General features: G+C 32.9%; 1 non-coding gene across 1 annotated transcript; it reads left to right on the plus strand.

Moving 5' to 3' along the window:
* The first annotated feature begins 415 nt into the window (after nucleotides 1-415).
* TRNAL-AAG (transfer RNA leucine (anticodon AAG)) lies at nucleotides 416-496 on the plus strand. Its single transcript has one exon. It is a non-coding gene; the product is annotated as a tRNA-Leu (tRNA).
* The last annotated feature ends 6855 nt before the right edge of the window (nucleotides 497-7351 follow it).

Consider the following 7351-nt stretch of genomic DNA (forward strand, 5'->3'; position numbering starts at 1 on the left):
ATTACTGGCACCATAGATTTTCATGTATTATTTAGGTATATCTTAATGCCAAATAAAGTGTTGCATTAATTTTAGATTAAAAAACTATACCAAAAAAGATATTAATAATACACAAAAATAACATATACATTAATTATTTTTTTCTAATGCACTCAACCAAATGACCTCTTAGCTTAGAATATAACTTATAAGTTTAAACTGCATTTTGTGGTGAAAAGTTTCTTTTTTATTTTCATAATCTCGATAGTTTTTGTCAAATTGTAGAAAGATGTTTCTAATATTCATACAACAATTTTTTTCCTCCACTCATACGACACCAATTGATGTAAGTTAACATGTTACACAGGTGATAAGAACGGACAGATGTTTGTTAAGTCAGATATCTTAAAAGTGTCTTGTTTTAACCAAGACAAAAGTTGAGATGGCCGAGTTGGTCTAAGGCGCCAGATTAAGGTTCTGGTCCGAAAGGGCGTGGGTTCAAATCCCACTCTCAACAAATTTTGCCTAGTGCAAATTCTCCTTTTTCCTTCTTATTCCTTCATTCAATATCTTTAGCAAAACTCCTCGTCACTTCTACATTTTTTTTTATTAGTTTAGCATAGAGATTTGGTTTGTTCTAGCTGGGTAAGAGATCGCATAAAATATTTAATTAAAAAGATATACAAATTAACTAAAGTAATGGCATATTTATTCTTGTTGTGAGTTCTTGCTGTGAGTTTAATTAAAGAAAAACAATAGTATAATAATATTACTTAAGATGTTATAAGTTGGTGCAATAAGCAATTAGTGATTGAATAACAAAAGATATTATTTTCATTCAAGCGAAATTATGGGGTCGAGTTTAATTTACATTTACTCCGATCATGAATTACGTTAGGCAGTGAGAAACTCTGATCGATTTTGCTGATACGCTGTGAAAGTGCGGGGGGGGGGGATTGTTCTTTTTCTTCTTTCCTCAATAGTAGTCAACTAATTGTTCTTTTTCTTCTTTCCTCAATAGTAGTCAACTAGTGAGACTGGTCGATCGACTGTAGTTGATAGAATCAGAAACGCAATAATGAAAGTGCAGAATAATAAAATTGACACAAATTGTTTTATACTGGTTGAGATTCAATGTGGATCTTACTCCAGTCCCCTTAAGTTGCAAGGATAATAAAATTGACACAGAGTATTTTATACTGATTGAGATTCAATGTGGATCTTACTCCAGCCCCCTTAAGTTGCAAGGATAATAAAATTGACACAGAGTATTTTATACTGATTGAGATTCAATGTGGATCTTACTCCAGTCCCCTTAAGTTGCAAGGATAATAAAATTGACACAAAGTATTTTATACTGACTGAGATTCAATGTGGATCTTACTTCAGTCCGCAAGTTGCAAGGATGTTCTCTTCTAGCCCTTTTGAAATATTTGAAGTACGAAGTTTGAGAGTAGATCCTATTACTATGTTCAAAATTTTCTCTCTTTCTTTTTGATACAATGCCTCACCAACAAAGTTATTATCTCCTCTCTTTTTTTAATTACAAAGTAAACCTCTCATTAATACAATATTTAATAAAAAGTAGAACAAAGAAAGAGTGATTGATTTAGACTTATTCTATATGTTCCTTTCGATGCAACACTTTTATATATAGTGCAAGTCTAATCTTTTCCTTTTTAGAAGAGAGCAATCCAAGAGTGTTGATCCTTGAAAAAGGCAATGAGAATCCTTTTCCAAGAATAAAGATGAAGGCTTTTACTTTGGACGAGATATCTTTTCTGATTTTAAGTATCTTCGTGATGTGCTGAATCTAGAAATCTTCAATAAGTATTCATCTGGAAGGTCTTCAATTTACCTTAATTCTTCAATCAGTACTAATCTTTGGAAGGTATTTATTTAGTCATCCTTTGATTATGGCACTTGTTGATTTGTTCCCTTTCTTGACAGCCAATCTTCAATGGATTCTATCAATTCAGGAATTTCTTTGATCCCTTTAGTTATCTCCTCAGATTTTGGGGAATCCTATCTTCCAATCAATATTAAGTGATTGATTGATGCTTTCCTTTTTGTTATAAGATTTGTCATGCAAAGAAACAATTAGTTATCATTAAAATCTTGCACTATCAATCTCCCCCTTTTTGATGATGACAATTGTCAGTAGTGATACTTTCCTGATATTTATGTGACATAGTCGGCTCCTGTTTTGCTCTCCCTCAGTTATATGCCTTGTTTGATATATCTGAAAAAATATTATATATGCAAGCTCCACCTTAATGGGAGTATACAATAGCTCCCCCTTAATAGGAGTTTCTGTTGTTTTGATAGAGATTAACTCTATCCTTAATACCTGAAAAAGATATAATATTTGCAATCAATATAACATACTAGACAAGGCAATATGTATGCAGCATATATATGCAACCAGACAAGGTAAATATGTGTGAAGCATAAATGTACAAATAGGAACATAACATACTAAATAAATCTCCCCCTTTGGCATTAGCAAAAAGGAAAGACAAACCAAAACATTAAAGGGTGAGAGCATGAAAGCTCATTAACAAAACATAGTTTGAGCAAGCCAAAATAACAAATTGTCTTAGGAACACAACCACAAAAGCTAACGAGGACGCAGGAAATAGATAATTGGATCTTGTTTGCAATCTTCACAGCTTCTTTGATGACTTGTTCAAGCCTTGGACAAACTCGAGCTACATCAGCACCAGTTTCCTTGGTGACATCCTAAACTTTATCCATTTTAAAATGTGTTGCAAGCAGGAGATCTTTGAAGTTATCGAACCTTTCATCGAAATCAGTGACATGAGTGAGAATGTCACTTAGCTAAGTAACAGAGATAGTCAGGGAATCTAATTTGGCATTAATATCAACAATCTTCTCAAGAACGGCGTTCAATTTCTCAGAGGACACAGAGGTGGAAGAGGAGAGTTTCCCTTTAAAGGTGTCCCCAATAAGATCATCAGCTTTATTTTTAAGCACCGAAGAGGAATCAGTACGAGAATAGCCCACGTTGATGAATGCACGAGAATCATAACACTGCTTAATGAAGAAAGGGGGTAATCACCCAAGCACAGATGATTAGCTTCCAGGATATGAGAGATAAGAATACCAAAAGGAAGGCTAGAAGGCTTAGAAATAACTTCTTCCATGGCTGAGAGAATGAAGGATGAGAGATGAAACTTTTTCTAAAAGACAAGATAATAGGTCAGCAAAGTATCACGTTGAGTGAGAGTAGATGCCACAATATGAGCTATGACACGGGATTCAAACGACAGGTGCTTAGGGCCCAGTTGAGATGGAGGTATGGCAAAAGGATCAAGAGAAAGTTCACGTTTGGCCTGATCAAAAGACACTTCAAACTCAGAAGGCATAAAAATTCTTTTGCCTACAACTAGGGATTCAATTTCACCAGCATTAGGAGAGCGAAGATTGGCATAAAAAAAGATGAATATGGGATTCATAAGCAACCCTGGGAGTAGAGAAGATGTTTTCCCATCCTTGTAATTCGAATAGATGCTTAATGTGACAGTTGAGAGAAGAAATCAGATCAAGATCAACAACCCTTCCATGCACAAGGGTTTTAGATTTGAAAGAGTAGAACAGGTTTTCATGAGATGAGTTCTAGAAATCTACCTTTTCGTCAAGAGAGTTGTCCAAGTCGAACTTAAATTTTTTCTTCGAAGAACCACAATCACCAAAATCCTAAAGAAGCTTTCCAAGAGACGATGTAGAAGACATCTGAGGAGCAATCACTTCAGAATAAATCAGATTCAACCAGAACAGGGGATGAAAACTTTTCTTTACCCTTGTTTCGAGTACTTTTTCTAGTGGCAAGGGAAGAAAGCTTCTGATTTTTAGCCATAATAGAAGATGAGAAAGATTACAAGGAAAGCAATATAAAGAAGAGGATGGAGAAGGTGAGATACAGAGTAATGTGAGGAAGAAGGGTTTTTGATAAGAGCATTGAACTGATATGAAGCGACGGCTAAGTAATGATGACACTTTTTACAGAAAAGAGAACTAAAAATCAACCACAAATAAGGTAACAAATAAGTGCATTAGAACACACAATATATGAAGTGTCAGATGAACTCTTCAAACAAGGAAAATAATTAATGCACACACAGTCTATTCAGATACCAAGGGATTTGCAATGATATTTAAGAAAGTTCCAAGTGTACGAAATCTTTCTTTCAAAAGTGGTTTAGTAAAAATATCAGCTAATTAAATATCAGTATTAACAAAAGAAATTTTAATATCTCAATTTAAAATATGATCTCGAATAAAATGATACTTAATATCAATATGCTTAGCACGAAAATTATGCATAGAATTTTTTGATAAGAAAATAACATTTGAATTGTCACACATAATTTTAATAGGCTTAAAGTTTAAACCATAATCACTGAGTTGATAAATCATCAATAAAATTTGAGCACAATATTGTCCAATTGCAGTATATTATGCCTCAGTAGTGGACAAGGATACATACCCCTATTTTTTGGTATTCCAAGAAATTAGTGACTTTTCTAAAATTTGACATGTTCCACTAGTCCTTTTGTTGTCATCTTTGTTACCTGCATAGTCAAAATTCTTCAAGAGAAATTATTTTCTCTTGGGTACCATAGGCCAAAAGAACATGTGTCAGTCGGGTATCTAATAATTTATTTTACAGCAGTTAAATGATATTCCTTAGGAGTCGATTGGAATCTTGCACACCTAGATACACTAAGCATGATGTCTGATCGACTAGCAGTTAGATAAAGTAAGGAACCAATCATACCTCGATATTTAGTTTTATCAACAAATTTACCACCTTCATCCTTGTCTAAAGAGCATGTGAAACACATAGGAGTTCTTAGAGGTTTTTCGCAAGACATACCAAATTTGTGAATTAATTCCTTTGCAATATTTAGTTTGACATAGAAATATACATTTGTCTAACTGATGAATTTGTAGATCAAGGAAGAAGGTTAATTCTCCCATCATGCTCCTTTCAAATTCACTTTGCATAAGAGTGGAAAATTCTTCACACAAAGAAAAATTAGTACTTCCAAAAATTATATCATCAACATAAATTTGTATTATAAGATTGTCAGATCCAAAGTTCTTGATAAACAGGGTAGTATCAATTTTTTCTCTTGAGAAATTGTGATTAATAAAGAAGGTACTTAGATGATCATACCAAGTACGTGGTACTGCTTAAGTCCATATAAAGCTTTAGATAATTTAAACTGTTACACCCGTTAAAATTATCAAAACACCCCTAGACTAAAAGAATGCTCGCATATCGCATTGTTCTTAATTTTTTTGGTCAATCCGAAGCTGGAATATCGACCAGGGGAAAATTGTGTGGAAAAATAATCTTGGTCAAAGTTTAGGCCAATCGGATCGAAAGATAAATTTTCGGAGTGAAATGACAGAAAGCAGAGGAGTGTATGCCAGGTCCGCGACTTGCACTTAATCTTATCCTGCATATTTTATATGGAGTGAGAATTTGATCGAAAAATTTTTGGAAAAAAATACACTATGAGGGAACAAGTCTGCGTCTCGCACTTGTTCCCTCACACGCTAATTTTTTGCTCATTTTTATTTTTAAGGGAGGGGCATTTCAATCTTTTTCCACCCCTCCTATACTTAAGCCACAACTAATATAGGTCATTTTCGATCTTAGAAGAGTTTTTAAACATTCCTAAGTTCTTCTACGCATTCTAACTATAGACTTAGGGCCAAGGAGTGGAGAAAAGGCTAAGATTCTAAAGATTTGAGCAAACTCTTGCAAGATTGATTGTCCTGTCTTCATCCCAGGTATGTAAAGCTAAACTAAAGCATGGACATTGTTCTTCCATGTGTCTCATAATTGTGATAGGTTGATTGTGAATGATTTGAGTTCCCATGATTGTGTTCCAAGAGATTTTCCTTAAATTTAAATATTTTACCTACTATTACGAAATCGATGTTTTTCTATGAACTTGTTTCCTGAACAAGTGATTTAAACAACTTACACCATAAACCCTAATAGTATTTTGACCAACATTGAATGTATATGCCTAAGGATTGATTCTAGAGCCTTGAACCTATGAACGCATAATTGTGATTGTGATATGAGAATGATGATACTTTTGATGAAACTTGATAGTCCTTGTATATTCACTATTGAACTCAATTGAATGGTCTCAACTAAATGTTGCCATAAATGATTGTCTCAACTACTCATAAATGAATGATCTGGGAATGATTGGAAGATTAATTATTCAGAATGATTGATTTGATAGAACCGTTGAACTAATAAAAGTTCATATGAAACTTGTTCATTGGTTGATTGGAATTTATTGTCTTATGAGCATTAAGTCTTGAGAGGAGTATCGAGCATAGAATTGGGTAAAAGTAAGTAATAATTCGAACCCAATAACTATGTAGCCAGTGTAAGAGAGGATTGAACCGTTAAAGTCTGATGTTTTCCTTGATTTGAATTGACATATTTTGTGCTGGATTTTATATCAAAAAGAATCTATGTTAGTTTCTGTGCTCCTAGTTTTATATTAGAAGAGCTTGTTGAATTATGGGTAATACACCTATATCGGGTGAAATATTCTTAAAGAAAATGTCTGACTCACCTCAAACTTCGATAAATTCCATACAAGTGTTCGTAATGAAGTGTTTTTCATAAGATTTTCAATAATTGTAAGGATATTTACATCATGCTCTTATGGAAAAACACAAAAGTAGTTGAGAAAGTGAAGTAATTTGCTGCGGAAGCCTTTGTTGAGGCAGAGATCGCAGCCTGTACTTGTATTAAAAGCATATTTGTCAGGTAAAATCTGATGCATAATTGATTTTTGGGAATATTTGATGCTATGAGAGTTTAAATTGATCGTTTAGGATCTTTGATATTGGATTTTTTAATATTTTATTATTTTTGGATTAATGTTTATCTGACATAAAACCTTAATTTAATTTGCTAAGTTAGATTTTTTTAATGTCAAATCATGTTAAGTGATTTCATAATATAAAATTCATAAATTGAATGACTTTATTAATATAAATTAAATTTAGTGAACTTTTGAGATATTTAATTACTCTGTATTTAGTTTAATACAAAACTAAAGTGACTTTAAAACTAGAGTATGTGAATCTAAAGTTTGTATACCACTAAGTATTTAGTTTAAAATCCAGTCAATTTCTTCAGTGAAACTACCATAAAGATGTTGGGCTATTCAAAATGAATCATAATGGATAATTCAATTGCAAATTTTGATTGCTGACTTATTGATATTGCGTTATCGAATTAATGGTTGATAAACATATTGAAATTTTATAGTTAACAATTTATCCATGAGGAGACAATCCTCAT

Source organism: Solanum dulcamara, chromosome 12 (genome assembly GCF_947179165.1).
Source record: "Solanum dulcamara chromosome 12, daSolDulc1.2, whole genome shotgun sequence".
NCBI lineage: Eukaryota > Viridiplantae > Streptophyta > Magnoliopsida > Solanales > Solanaceae > Solanum > Solanum dulcamara.